The sequence below is a fragment of the Rhinolophus sinicus genome, linkage group LG10, assembly GCF_036562045.2.
Source record: "Rhinolophus sinicus isolate RSC01 linkage group LG10, ASM3656204v1, whole genome shotgun sequence".
NCBI lineage: Eukaryota > Metazoa > Chordata > Mammalia > Chiroptera > Rhinolophidae > Rhinolophus > Rhinolophus sinicus.
The window spans coordinates 59,434,236-59,450,241 of NC_133759.1; the positions used below are offsets into that span (position 1 = coordinate 59,434,236).

Genomic DNA, 16,006 nt, shown 5'->3' on the forward strand with positions numbered 1-16,006 from the left:
TTACCCTTTAAAGTCTACTTCTTTAAAGGGACTTTAAAGTCCATCTTCCCCTCTCACCATCATTGACCCTGACTCTTATGGGAAATGCAATATAGAAATGGCGAGATACAGAACCAAGATAAATAAATAATGGAAAATCCACCAATAATGGAAAATCCTCCCATATACAGGGGAGTATATGTTATTTAGAATGTTTTCAGCTGCAAGTAACACAATTCTGAAAGAATGGCTTAAAGATAGTTTTAGTTTTCTCATACAATAAAAATCTGGAAGTAGGTTGTTTTAGGATTGGTTAACTGAGCAATTTCCCAACGTCAGTTATCTGTGTCAGCTTCTCCAGAATATTTCTGGCTTTCCCCTCATGGTTGCAAAACAGCTGTCACAGCTCCATTCTCACCAGACACCCCCCATGGTAGGATGGAAAAAAGGCATAGGGGATATCCTCTGAGCATCCATTTTTTTTTTCCTTACGAGGGAGAAAAATCCTTTCCAGAAGCAATCCAATGCCCAGTAGACCTTCTCTTGTATCCTTCATACCAAAATTGGAACACCTGCCTATTCTTAAACCCTTCAGGGAAAGTTGGGGATGGGATTATCATCAGTGACTTGACCAGGAATTTTTCTATAGCAAGCTTTTTCTATAAAGGGACAGGTAGCAAACATTTTAGGCTTTGTGTGCAATATATGTCTGTGTTGTACATTCTTCCTCTTTTTTTAATTTTTACAACCTTTCTAAATGTTAAAACTATACTTAGCCATGCACCAGTTTGCTGATCCATGGAGAAAGTGCTTTCTAATACCTGAGCAAAGTCAGGGTTCTGTTAGCAAGGAGAATGGGGAGAACAGCTGTTGGTAAGCAGACAACTGTCTGCCACAGAAGGGTGTGCAAGTAAAGGTAATTATAATACAGTGGGATAACTGCTATGATCAAAATGCATAAAAGAGGCTGTGGGGGTGGCTGGATGGCTCAGTTGGTTAGAGCATGGGCTCTGAACAACAGGGTTGCCAGTTCGATTCCCACATGGGCCAGTGAGCTCTGCCTCCCACAACTAGATTGAAGACAATGAGCTGCAGCTGAGGAGAAGCCGGATGGCTCAGTTGGTTAGAGCGCGAGCTCTCAACAACAAGGCTGCCGGTTCAATTCCCGCATGGGATGGTGGGCTGTGCCCCTGCAACTAAAGAGAGAAAATGGCAACTGGAGTTGGAGCTGAACTGCGCCCTCCACAACCAAATTAAAGGACAACAACTTGGAGTTGATGGATCCTGGAGAAACACACTGCTCCCTAACATTCCCCAATAAAATTTACATATATATATATAAAGAGGCTGTGGTAGCCAGCCTCCAAGATGGCCACCAATGACCCATGCCTCCTACAATTCATACCCTTGTATCAGGTTGGTTTGTAATGGGCTAATGGAAGTGACAATATATGACTTTAGAGGCTAGGTCATAAAGGACATTGTCAGTTCTACCTCAGGCTCTTGAAGTACCCATTTTGGGGGAAGCCAGCTGCTATATTGTGAGAACACAAGTAAATTGTTGAGAGGCCATAGTGATGAGCTGAGGCTTTACACCCACAACCAGCACCCCCTTGCCCACCATGAGAATGAAACAACTTGGAAGCAGCTCTTCCAGCTCCACAACAAGCTTTCAGTTGACTAAAGCTCAGGCTGATATCCTGACTGCAATGTCATGAGAGACCTTCAGCCAGAAAGTCACAGCTAAAATGCTTCTGAATTACTGACCCGCAGAAACTGTAAGATACTATATATTTATTGTCTTAAATCCCTTATTTTTGGGGTGACTTGTCATGCAGGCCTAGTTATCTAATATCCAGGTGTCTAAGAGGGATGGCAATGCCCTAGTCTTAAGACTTTTGCAATGGAATATTCAGGTATTATTGAGACAGTAAGGTGTGGTAGTGGGTGGGAGGGAACCCAACAGAAGACGCAGGAATCCTGGGACCTCTAGTTCATTTCTGAACTCAGGGCAAATTGATTCACTTCTTTGGATGACATAAGCAAATATAGGAAGGAAAGGGTGAATAATTGTCAAAAAAATCAGGAACTATCAAAAGTTTGTGGAATGACCTATATATTATGACACATGGCTCAATTCTATTTTCTCAAAGGTAGTAAGTAACTTGTACTTCTCTCCCCACACCCATCCATCTTGAACGCAAAAATACAGAAAAACCTATAGCACCAGGAGAGGTTGGGCAGGGGTACAAGTGTCCAACATCAGGAAAAGCCACTCTGCATGGAGTAGTGGTTCAGAACCAAGGACAGTAGCCTACATACTTCTCCCGCTTCCCCCCACAGAAAATGTGCATTTGCTATGCATTTTCTGGCATCCATTCTCTGATATATAAAATTAGGGGAGTTGAATCATATGCTATTTACAACTCAGCTCTAATCTGTAAATTCATGATTCCAGGTTATTTGCACTGCTCACAAATCCCCGTCAAATACCTTCAGTTTCTGCCAATGCCGAAGGTCAGTCTTGTCTGTCAATGGACACAGCACTGAAGGTGGTGATACCCTGAACTTGCATCAATTTACCAAGGAAAAGCGGACAAGCAGAGGCTGTTGACGTTCTTCTTCACTTTATTCAGCTCACAGTGACTGCTGTTTGCTATCATTGCCAAGCTCTGCAGGGGGTAGAGGAGGGACGTCATAGATTCTTTCTTAAAAAAGTCTGCAGTCTAGAGGGGAAACGACAAGGATTCAAATAACTTTCCTTACTGCGCTTCTCCCTCCTCCTGTTCATATACACTCTCCTTGTCTCCCTAAATAAGACTGACTCCCAGATCTTATAACAGACATTTTCACTTTGAGGTAAGTTTAATTCACCATGTTAAGGCACACTTTACTGCTTATCTATCTTATGGAATGGAAGTTTTAATCTTCTGTTAAAAGAAATTTGAGGCCATCATTAACAGACATTTTTTAAATTTGGTTAACTGTTATAATTTCTTCACCTGAAAAATGGAGATAACAGTGTTGACATTGCCTATTTGTAGCTTTCGTCACCTCAGCACTCCTCTTTCCATTGCTGAACTAGTGCCCTCAACCTTAATTCCACATGGCTCTCGTTAGACTGTCAGTCACATCCATTGCCTGGCCACTGATGTGGCCATAGACTTGAGCCTGGCCAGTGACGGTAAACTCTTCCATTGTTCATGCAGATTAGTTCAGGGGATGGGTACATGGCCACAGCAGGGCCACTTAGAATCTCTCCACACAGTCTGATTTCAGCTTTATCTGAAACTGAAATCTACAAGGACGTAAGCTTAGCTGCCTGTAGCAAGCTATCTATAATAGAAGATGACACGTTTTAAAGAAGGAAGCCAAGATACAGAGACGGAAGGAGAAAGAGAGAATGAGAGGAAATAATGAGAGAGAGGTAGACAGAGGGGGAGGTAGTTTGGCCTCTGGATCTAGCCAGGCCTGAAAGCAGCATAGTTTATATAAGCCAGCCCTTTTCCTTCTATACTTATAAATGCTTAAGATATGTTTACATATCTCACACTTACAACCTAAAAAATTCCTGACTAACATGCTAACTATAACAGTTAGTATGAGGACCAAGTACTGTGTTTCCCCGAAAATAAGACCTAGATGGACCATCAGCTCAATACATCTTTTGGAGCAAAAATTAACATAAGACCCGGTCTTATATAAGACCAGGTATTATATTATATCATATCATATATCATATCATCATATTATAAAGACCTGGTATTATATTAAAATAAGACTGGGTCTTATATTAATTTTTGCTCCATTTTGCTTATATTAATTAGAGCTGATGGTCTGGCTAGATTTTATTTTCAGGGAAACACGGTAAAATATTTGAAATCCCTTTGTCAAACACACAATATAAAAACTGCTCTAATGTTCTCTGGAGCTAACCCTTTAATCTCCCCATACGTCTCTAACTGCATAATAAATATTATTCCATTCAATTCTGTCTTGCAGCCTTGATGCCCTGATGATGGGGGAAAAAAAACCCTTCAATTTTCCTTCCTTTGATATCTACGCTAATGTGTTTCACTTATTAAATTTCTCGGTGAACTAAATAATAACCCTAAAGATCTCTGTGTTCTTTCAGTATGGGTTAAAAATGCATAGCTACTCAAAGTTAAGTGCAACCAGCTTTTTGCATTACTTTATCATAAAAGCCTTAAAGGAACCACTGCTCTCTTGATGTTTTGCTTAAATTGCAGTGAAATGGCTGTCGTTTTTGGGTGATAGAACACTCCACCATTTACTGCCCTTGATTTTATCTGTACTAAGGTGAATCCATTACAGTGACATTCCTGAAATTCTGAGGTGGGGCAAAAACTTTGCAGATGTTTTCTCAAATTAATTCTTCTCTATTTCTCTCTTTTTTTGTTGTGGGGGGGTGTCTTTAGAAAACCTTACCTTTCTAAGCATTTTTAGGCAGTCTTTTTTGGAGCTTTGACTTACAGTCAAAACTATAATTAGTTTTATTTTTTTTCCCCCCAAACTTGAAATAACTCTTTGGGAAACATGGGATTTTGCCTTTTCTCCCAAAGTAGGCACGTGCTTGGAATAAATTAGAGATGTCAAAATTCTGATGGTTGAAGTGAAAGCAGAGGCTGAAGTGGGGTCTAAAAGTTTGGTGGATCTGAGCTTCCAGTTGATACTAGAAGTGGTTTTGAGACCCGAAGAAGCCATCAGGTCAGTAACTCCTAAAAATTGATCTATAGCCCACAAGTCTTCTTGATAAGCTACTTAATAATTGAAAAAATGCTGGTCCTTTCTTGAATTTTCACAAGGACTTGGTTTCTTAGATTTTAATAATTACACACAGAGTCTATTTCTAAAATCCTATTAGTTACTAAGTAGTTACGAATGTTTATTCAAATTTGACACCCAGAAACTAAACTTAGTGCACTATTAGAGTTTCTAAGTCTTCCAACTCAATATTAATTTACTATGTGCCAGCTATGTGGGTCCTTCTCTATTCCTCAGTCAGACCATGTTCATTACCTACTGAGGACCTTTGCACTTGCTGTTTCCTCTGCCTTGGAATGCAGTTTCTTAGTTCTTCACACATTTGGCTCCATCTTGCCACTTAGGTAGCAGCTCAAATGACTCCTCAGGGATACCTTCCCTGCCCACCTCATTAAAATAGCCACCCACCAGTCACCCTTAGTGACCTTATCCTATTTTGTTTTGCACATTGTTTTTTGTGTTTATTAACAGTCTTGCTCCTGGAATTTCGGCTCCATAAGAGCAAGGGCCTTGTCCATCTCATTCACATCTGTATCACCAGCTTCTAGAACCTATGCCAAACGCGTCGTGTACACTCCATAAATATTAGCTGGATGGGAAAAAAAATCTGGCTTCCATGCGCCTTTACATTCTGGCCTGCAGATATTGGATTCTTCTTGGACAGGGAGTAAGTGGCATAAGTGGATGATGGTGTTTCTGCTGCACTGAAAAAAAAAAATGATTGTGGGCTTTTAAAATGTTTTAGTTACTAATCAAGAAGGGTTCTTCACCAGAAATTCATAAATTGGTTCTAAAGGCCCATGAACCCTCTGAAATTTTATGCATATTTTGGGGGGGAGAAGGGCAGTAGTTTTCCTTATGTTTCCAGTGGGATGGGCCAACTTGCTGCCAATCTAAACTGAGTCCATCGCAATTCCCCTAAAGCACACACCTAGGCAACCAGAATTTCAGCCTTTCCAGACTGGGCACCCTGCATTCAAGCTCCGAGCAAGTTGTACGTCAAGTGGTTTTACTTGCCTTTGTGGTTTTTAATTGATGATATATGAAAGAAATATTTAAAACTACTGAAGTTCCTAAGAAATTTGGGTAAGGATATATAAAAGTAAAGCAGAAAAATATTTTGAAAACTTTGACAATTTGTTGCCCAAAACTCTCTATGGTTTTTGCACCTCAGGTATGACTGAAGCATTTCAACCCAATTTGCTTCGACTGTCAAGCTTGTGGATGTCCAGGATTTCAGGCTCTGGAGTAAAATGGAGTCTCTCCCTGGACCTCAGTCTCAGCCTTGCAGAACGGTGCACTAGCCATGTCAGGGGAGCACGTGGTACTACATGCCAAGCACTGTTCTAGCTCCTTGGAATATATTAACTCAGTCGTATAATATAATCCTCATAAGACTCTAGGAGGTAGGTCATTTATAAATCATTGCTATTCTACAGACTGGAAAACTAAGACACAGAGGAATTAAATAACTCAACCAAGGACACATAGCTATCAAACGTCCCTGCAGAATTCCAATTGCTTCTCCATACATAAACAATTGCACAGTTCCTGACACATAGCGTGCATATCGCATGGCCTCTGGAGTTGTTGGAATGACTAAGTGGGAAGATGAATATGGTATGGGGAGCCCGGGACAGAGCAAGCATTTAATAGATGTGACTGTTCCACTGGAAGCAGTCCTTCATGTTGGAATAGTTGGCAGCAGAGCTACCCCAAATGTAGCTCAATCCCTGAAGACATGAATATTTTATTTTTGTGGACCAGAATGTGGTAATGGGTAAATCAAGCTTGGGCTACAAAGTGTTTGTAAAACACTGCTCTCCGTCCTCGGTGACAGTGACAAATGCAGCCCAAATTGTGATGTGCAGTATTCAGGGACAGCAGCAGTGAAGTCCTGGCAACTGGTTTTGTGGCATGATTTGATCATCACCGTGGTTGCGTGTTCTAATCAAGTCCCCAGTCATCCCACCAATTATTTGGTTTACTCAATATCTTTTTAATAAACCCTCCCCCACCTTACTTCTGTTAAACATGTTCTATTGCTTGCAACTAAGGACTCTGAGATTCTTTCTCTTTTTTCTAGCATTTCTTTTTTTAAACATTTATTTATTTTTATTAGTTTCAGGTGTACAAAGTAATGTAATAGTTAGACATTTAAACCCCTCATAAGTGATAACCCACCCACCAAGCTACTACCCCACTGACATCTTATATAGCTGTTACAATACCATTGACTACCTTCCTTATGTTGTACTTCACATCCTGTGACTATGTATACCATGTATTTAGTTATAGTTGACATTCAGCATTATTCTACTTCAGCTTCAGGTGTATAGCACATTGGTGAGGCATCTAGACAGTTTATGACGTGATCTCCCTGATAAGTCCAGTGCCCATCTGGCACCTTACATGCTCTTTACAACATTGTTGATTATATTCCCCATATTGTATTAACTGCCAATTTGTATTTCTTAATGCCTTCACCTTTTTTACCATGACCCCAACCCCATTCCCTTCTATCACCCAGATAGATCTAGTACCTATCTGGCACCATACATAGTTATTACAATATTATTGACTATATTCCTTATGCGATACCCTACATCCCCATGACTGTGTAACAACCAATTTGTACTTATTAATCCCTTCCCCTTTCAGCCACCCTCAACCCCCCTCCCATCTTAAAGAAGTCCCTCTAAGAGTCCTTGTAATACTGGTTTGGTGGTGATGAACTCCTTCAGCTTTTTCTTGTCTGGGAAGCTCCTTACTTGTTCTTCAATTCTAAATGACAGCCTTGCTGCGTAGAGCAATCTTGCTTGTATGTCATTGCTTTTCATCACTTGGAATACTTCCTGTCACTGTTTTCTTGCCTGCATGAAATTTTATTTTTGTGGACCACAATGTAGTAACGGGTAAATCAAGCTTGGGCTACAAAGTGTTTGTAAAACACTGTTCTCCATCCTCGGTGACAGTGACAAATCCAGCCCAAACTGATGTGCAGTATTCAGAAAGTTTCTGTTGAAAAATCAGCTGACAGTCTTATGAGGGTGCCCTTGTAGTAACTAACTGCTTTTCTCTTGCTGCTTTTAAGCATTTAACTTTTAGCATTTTAATTATGATGTGTCTTGGTGATGGCCTCTTTGGGTTTATCTTGTTTGGGGCTCTCTGTGTTTCCTGGGCTTGTATGTCCATTTCCTTCACCAGGTTAGGGACGTTTTCTGTCATTTCTCCAAATAGGTTTTCAGTTCCTGCTCTCTCGCTTCTCCTTTTGGTACCCCTATAATGCGAATGTTGTATTCTTGATATTGTCCCAGAGGCCCCTTGAACTCTCCTCAATTTTTTGGACTCTTTTCTTTTTCTTTCTTTCTTTCTTTCTTTCTTTCTTTCTTTCTTTCTTTCTTTCTTTCTTTCTTTCTTTTTAAAAGATTTTATTGGGAAAGGGGAACGGGACTTTATTGGGGAACAGTGTGTACTTCCAGGATTTTTTCCAAGTAAAGTTGTTGTCCTTTCAATCGTAGTTGTGGAGGGCGCAGTTCAGCTCCAGGTCCAATTGCCATTGTTAGTTGCAGGGGGTGCAGCCCACCATCTCTTGTGGAGTTGAACCGGCAACCTTGTGGTGGTGAGGACAGGCTCCAAACAACTGAACCATCTGGGAGCTCAGCGGCAGCTCAGCTCAAGGTGCTGTGTTCAATCTTAGTTGTAGTGGGTGGAGCCCACCATCCCTTGTGGGTGCTGAGGAGTCGAACCAGCAGCCTTGTGGTTGAGAGCCCACTGGTCCATGTGGGAATCGAACCGGCAGCCTTTGGCGTTAGGAGCGTGGAGCTCCAACTGCCTGAACCACCAGGCTGGCTGAGGATTGTTTTTTCTTTTTGCTATTCTGGTTGGGTGTGTTTTCTGCTACTTTATCGTCTACATCACTGATTAGATCCTCTGCTTCATCTAATCTACTGTTGATTCCCTGTAATATAGTCTTCATTTCCATTATTGTATCCTTTATTTCTGACTGTTTTTTTTTATGGTTTCCTTCTCCATTTTTATGCTTCCTATCTCTCTGCTGAAGTTCTCCTTGAGATAATTGAGCATTCTTATAACCAGTGTTTGGAACTCTGCGTCTGACAGATTGTTTATCTTTGTTTTGCTTAGTTCTTCTTCTGGAGCTTTGTTCTGTTCTTTTATTTGGGACATATTTGTCTCCCCATTTTGGCCGCCTCCCTGTGTTTGTTTCAGTGTATTAGGTAGGGTTGCTATGTCTTCCAGTCTTAGTAGAGTGGCCTTAAGTAGTAGGTGTGCTGTGGGGTTTAGTGGCACAATCTTTCTGGTCACCTGAGCCATGCGCTCCAGATGTGTCCTTTGTGTGGGTTGTGTGTGCCCTCCTTCGGTAGTTAAGCCTTGGTTGATAATTGCACATCAATGTGAGGGACTGACCCTTGGGCTCACTGGTTGTGAGGACTGGCCTTGACTACAGTGGAAGAGTTGTTGTGCAGGGACTGATCCTACAAAGAAGGATCTGCCTCAGCAGTACTCTGGTGCCTGCTCAATCCATGTGTCATCTTGCAGGTGGCTGGGTGATGCTCCAGCTCGTTTTGAAGCTGGTCACTGGGGGCACCAATCCCAGGACAACCTTGGAGGGGATCTGCTGTAGATCTACTTCAGCCACAGCCCGTGCCCCACCTGGAGCCACCCAGTGGGAGCCAGAAAGAAATCTGCAGATGGCTGCCATCCATGCAGTGCAGATTGGCCAGGCCACGAGCCAAGGCCAGCTGCCGCTAGTGCCAGATTAGGGCTGCTCAGCCAGAGGTACAGGGCATGCTCAAGCCAGATGCTGCTTGTCTGTGTTCTGTGAACCTTTGAGAGACCCTAGGAAAGTCTGCAGCTTGAGTTAAGGTAGGCAGTCTGCACAAAAAAGCCACTGGAAGCAGCCTGAGTGTGCCTGAAAGCGCGGCAGGGTCTTGAATCACCAGGGCAGGGGAAACGAACTGTGGAGACTCAGATATGGCAGCTGCCTGTGTTTGCATGCTGGGAAGGGGGAGGGCTCAACAAAGAAACAATGGCTTCCACCAGCTCCCCTGTTCAGGAGAAAGCCACCTCTCCAGCCCCGTCTCAAGCCAGACGACTCAATTCCCCACCATTTATCCCCGCTGCCTTTACAGCTGCTGCCCCAGCGCTGGATCTCAGAGTGAGTGATTTGGTTGGTGGGTAAGTCCGTGCACATTCCCTTTATGAGGAAAACCTGGGAGTGCAGCCGCACTCAGTCTCACTCAGTCACAATCTCCACTGGTTTTCACAACCAGAAATTATGGGGACTTCTCTCCCAGGCACTGGAACCCTGGGCTGGGGTGGGGCTGGTATCTCCCGCTCCTTTAGGGTATGGGGGGACCTAAACAGCTGAAATAGCCCTCCCGATCTTTAATGGTCACATGCAGGTGTGGGACCAGCCTGTTCTACATCTCTGCCCCTCCTACCAGTCTGGAGGTGGCTTCATCTGCACGTCCTTAGTTGAAAGGCTTCAGTTCAGCTTGATTTTAGGTGATTCTCAATAGTGGTTGTTTTGTAGATTAGTTGTAATTTTGATATGGTTGTGAGAAGGTAAACACAGCGTTTACCTATTGCGCCATCTTGGTTGTCTCCAGGACTCTGAGATTTTCATTTCATTGTTCATCAAATATGTACAGAGCATCTACTATGTGAAGGCACTGGAGATACAGCAGGGAACCCCATGGAACATGCTCCTGCTCTCCTGGAGTTTATGTGAAAATAGCCCCACTCCTGCTTTACTTCCTTCCTATAAGTTGTCATTCAGCTGGTTAAACAGCCCCAGCTCCTTCAACCTATCCTAGGTTTTATTCCCATTACATTTTGTCCCCTTCCTCTGATGCTCTGTATGTTGATGATGGGGGTATTTGTGAGGTATGTTACATAGCAAGTACTAGAAACTCAATCAAATTGGATTAAGTATAAAAAAATTATTGGTTCAGGAAGTTGAAAATTCTAAGCTGAGTTAACTTCAGGCAAGACTGGCCATGGCTCTGTATTAGTGTGCTAGGGCTCTCATAACACAGTACTACATGGCGGGGTGAGGGGGTGGGGTGGGGTGGCTTAAACAACAGATGCTTACCATGTTTCCCCGAAAATAAGACCTGGCCGGACAATCAGCTCTAATGCGTCTTTTGGAGCAAAAATTAATATAAGATCCGGTCTTATTTTACTATAATATAAAACTGGGTCTAATATAATTATAATACAATACAATACAATACAATACAATACAATACAATACAATACAATACAATACAATACAATACAATACAATACCAGGTCTTATATTAATTTTTGCTCCAAAGGACAAATTAGAGCTGATTGTCCGGCTAGGTCTTATTTTCGGGGAAACACGGTATTTTCTTAGTTTCAGAGGCTAGAAGTCCAAGATCAGGTGTGGGCACGGTTTGTCCCTTCTGAGGCTGTGAAGGAGACTTTGTTCCAGGCTTCTCTCCTACTTTTGGTGGTTTGCTGACAATCTTTGGCATTCCTTGGAATGAGTCTCCTTAAAATATTAAGTAGCAGAGAACAGATAGGATGTCCCAATTCACAGAATGAGACTTAGTTAATTCTTCTATGATAGAAAGTTCCTGGCTGATGAATGGCTCTCCCCAGAAAATATAGGGTTTCCCCAAACTCTCATCAGAGATAAGGGGTAGTTCGGGAAGTTGCACTGAAATTACAGAGCCCTGGGAACTCACATCTCCCCACTTATGTATTTATGTGCACATTTCCATTTTGAACCAACGTTGTAGAAGTTCACTCACTTATGTGACAAGGCTCTCATAAGAAAAGACACTGTGCCTTGAGCACTTATTAATATTCATCATTATTTCTAAATGAAGTCCAAAATAAGATGATGTTGTCAGGCGTATGAAAATGCATTATGAAAAGTCACTAAATATTGCTATGCAGAGGACGGCACTTATGTCAGTCTACCTAGCACTACCCTACAGTTAATCTAGAAAGTGAGTAGATTTGCATGTGGGTTTATATGTTAAAGGAAGCACAACTGATACACTGAACACAAAGGTTATTTGCAAACCTGGCTTTTGAATAATAATAGACCTGGTTCTGATCCCAGCCCCAGCCCTTTTACTCTCTGGGCAAGTAACTGAATTGCTCCAAGCATCAGTTTGCTCATCTACAATATAGAAATAAATATACCTGGCTCACAAGATAGTTGAGAATTAAATAGGTTAACCTATGAAATTATGTGGCATAGTACCTGTCTATAGAAAGTGTTCTGCGAAATGGCAACATTGTGAAGTTAAAAAAACAAACATTTTCCTTTAATAACTAGCAAACCATAAGTGCACTTGGTCCTTTTGCTTGAACATCATGTTTAGATAAATGGAATCTGTGAAAACCCATACCTGGAAAATTTTTTGAATCTTGAAAAAGATACCTACCAAGTTGCAAAGGGAATGTTTCATTGTGTATTTAGTCTTTAGTATAAAAAGTAGTTATACCTCTAAGCCATCTATGCGTACATACAGTATAGAGTTAGTTCTTCAAGAAAAAAAAACTTTAAACAAATATTCTGGCATCTTTCTTTGAACCTGAGAAAAGTGTTGAGATGTTATATAAGGATAACTGACTAGGCATGATGGACGCTTTTTACAGCCAGAAGGGGGAAACATGGAGGGATTCTGTGGATGGTGGTATCCTTTATCAGTGACAGTCCTTGTTTCCTATAATACGCTGCTCTAATATAAATTCAGAGGATTCCTTGGAGCCCAGTAAATCAAAAATACATTTGAACCTTATTGATTAAATAAAAAAAATCAAATCAGTCTTCTCCTGAATCTTACAGAATATTTCAGTTACAAAATATTGCAGTTACAGACTATTACCTGAAATTTTAAGAGTATTGAGGAAAAACTGCCAGCTGAAAACAGGTGTTAGAGTTTAGAAGAGCTCAGACTTTTGTATTACTTGACTCACCATTTCAAAGTCTAATATCAGATTATACCTAAATAAAATAAGTGGTAGTATTATAGACAGGAATCAAAGGGCACTTTATATTGTCTTTCTTCTTAAGGGACGCCTCATGGTTTTGTAGGATCTGATGAGGATTTCATTTTTGGATGCCTTAGTTGGGGAAGAAGTTAATAACTAGAAAACCGTAAGTGCACTTGATCCTTAGCGGTAAGATGGACTGAGGGGGAAGATGCTGAGAAACCTACTTTTCTACCCACAAAGCATGAAAGGTTAGAGGTCTCTTTTAGTACCAGATAATTGAGCCTATTATCCTGATGATAAATGACCTTCTTAGATCTCTTTTTAGTCCTATAATGTTGCACTTCCAAGAATAAGGTCTCTCTCTAGCTATCAAGGTAATTAATGTAAGGATCACACTTAGGCAAAAGTGAGATTACCCCAGAGTTGTCCGGATAATTACTATAATCTTGTGTTTCCCTTTGGCTTTGGAAGCCTGGCATGTTTAATCAAAAGAAATGCCCTCTTGATTGAGTGAAAGGACAGTTTCCTGGGTTCATTGAGAACTGCAAATATGCTGGGTACCACAGTGAATGTCAGCTGATGTGATCACTGCCCTGCAGAATTTTGGAAGGGCTGACATAGCTGGACTGAGCACAGATTGTCTCATAGGTTTAGGCCATCTTCGTGATAATGACAAATAACAAAAAGGCTCTGAACAAAGAAGGTATCATATCCCAAAGACCACTGGACTAAACTACCTTTGCACATAAGGAAGATCACAGTGGACCCTCAAGTAAAATTGTGAAGATACAGAAACTTTTGTCAGTAACAGCTCACAAAACTTCCTAAGCTCACCCTCTCGTCCTTTGAGCTACTACCCTTCATTGCCAACGTCTCTTCTCCCCTCCATGCTGAATCCCCACTGTTGCCCTTTGCCTGGCATAGAACCTTTGTTATGGACCCCTTTATTTTTCACGACGTACCCATCCACTGCCCTATGATTGCCCAGGAAATGGGAATGAGAGCAATGGGTGACTCGGATGGTGCATGAAACCCTCTCAGGTTATGGACTCATCTCTTGAAGAGTAATGTTAAGTAAAGCTGGCATTTTAGGCACAAAGTGGAGTTAACAGTTCACAATATATTTACTGAGCATCTATTATGTGCTGGAGTTTAGAAATAGCTGTGTCTCATTCCCTTTAACTGTAGTCTAGTATAGGCCAGTGAGTAAGATACTGTTGACTTTCTCACACTACTGGGTAGCTGTTCTTTCATTCTACTTATAGGAAAGAAAGTGGTAAAATAAGTGGACTAAATGAACTGATTTTTTTGGTTGGCATTTGGGCCATAAGAGATGAGTGATTTCAAAGATGGTGACTCTTTATTTGGAATTTTCCGACTGAGACAGCTCTCAAGAATTGGAAAACTTGCTTTTCCCATCATTTGTTGAATTTGAGGAAGCAGGGCAGGCCTACTTTGTGTAGTCAAATCGGATTCATTTGTAAGGAAGAAAGAGGCCTGCCATTATCTGTTGCCCAGTCTTTGTGGTCCTAGCTGGAAGCCAGGTTCTGATGGCCCAGCAGTTCTGGGTGAGTTCAGATCCACCCTGGCTGGCTGCATCTTACTAAAGAGGATTCTGTGTATCCTTCCTGCTCTGCTTCAGAGCCTTTCCCGATGCTCGCATGGCCCACTGAAGGTGCAGCCCAAATGAGTGAGGGACTAATGTCCCAACTGCCATCTTCAACGAGTGGGGAAGAGGCGCTTGCTTCAGCCAGACAATTCTGGGTAGTGTTTCATGTGCTTTTCAAGAGATCCTAGCGGAATTGAGTCCCCGTTGCCCCCACCCAATGGTAGTTCCGGTAATGCACATTTATACTGGCTTCCTCACGCCCCACTTCCTCACTCTTGCTTCCTGGGATTCTCCTGGAAGAATGATTATAGCCTAGTCCTTGTTTTAGGGGGTCCCAAACAGAGACATCAAGGGGGTGGCTTTCTCTGATAATATTCTGTAAAGTGTCTGGACTATAGGTGTCTCTCAGTGATTCTGACTTACAAAGGTTATTTAATGTCTTATCCTGCTAATTAAAGTAAAAATGTAAATTGTTAAAAAATACACACTTTTAAAATGCCAGAGTTACACAGGAGGAAAGCCTTCCAGAAAGCACAATAAGAATGAAAAATTAAGTTGAAGAATGGTGGGCTAAGATGTTTATGTACCTGTTTAAAGATATACAAAGCAACATCTTACATAATTGATGGCTACATATTTGTGTGGCTGAAGGATACATTCCAAATGCCTAATGGTGGTCACCTCTGGGAGGCAGACTTGCAAGACATAGAGAGGGCATTTCAACTTTATCTGTAACTTTTGTCATCCATTTTATAGGAAAGACTTAAAGAAAAGTTGATAAAATGTTAACATTTGTTCATTTTGGTTGAAAAGTATGCATGCACGTTACATTTTTCTCTATTATTTAAAATTTTCCCCAAATTAAAAAATTAAAGCAGTTTTAAGTGTTTTCTAATAAAATTCTATGAATTCAAATCTTTGAAAAGGAATTATAATGACCTATAGAAATTAGGCCTAAGCAATAATCAGTGTTGCCAATTTGACATATATTCCTTCCGCTCTTTTTTTTTTTTTTTTTTTTTTTAATTAAATTTATTGGGGTGACAATTGTTAGTAAAATTACATAGATTTCAGGTGTACAATTCTGTATTACATCATCTATAAATCCCATTGTATGTTCATCACCCAGAGTCAGTTCTTCCATCACCATATATTCGATCCCCCTTACCCTCACCCCCCCCACCACCCCCCACCCCCCTTACCCTCTGGCAACCACTAAACTATTGTCCGTGTCTATGAGTTTCTGTTTCTCATTTGTTTGTCTTGTTCTTTTGTTGTTTTTGGTTTATATACCACATATCAGTGAAATCACATGGTTCTCTGCTTTTCTGTCTGACTTGTTTCGCTCAGCATTACTCTCTCAAGATCCATCCATGTTGTCACAAATGTTCCTATATCATCTTTTCTCACTGCGAATAGTATTCCATTGTGTATATGTACCACAACTTCTTTATCCATTCATCTATCGAAGGACATTTTGGTTGTTTCCATGTCTTGGCCACCGTAAACAAAGCTGCAATGAACATTGGAGCACACGTGTCTTTATCTCTAAATGTTTTCAGATTTTATGGGTAGATACCCAGGAGAGGGATTGCTGGGTCAAATGGCAATTCTATTCGTAATTCTTTG

At 41.2% G+C, this 16,006-nt stretch overlaps 1 long non-coding RNA gene across 1 annotated transcript in view; it reads right to left on the reverse strand.

The window, feature by feature from the left end:
• Window positions 1–2,445: 2,445 nt before the first annotated feature.
• LOC141567243 (uncharacterized) overlaps window positions 2,446–16,006 on the reverse strand; it is a 32,162-nt gene continuing 18,601 nt past the window's right edge. The window contains exon 3 of the long non-coding RNA XR_012489738.1: window positions 2,446–2,651. This is a non-coding gene — a long non-coding RNA (uncharacterized LOC141567243). The remainder of the gene's footprint in view (window positions 2,652–16,006) is intronic.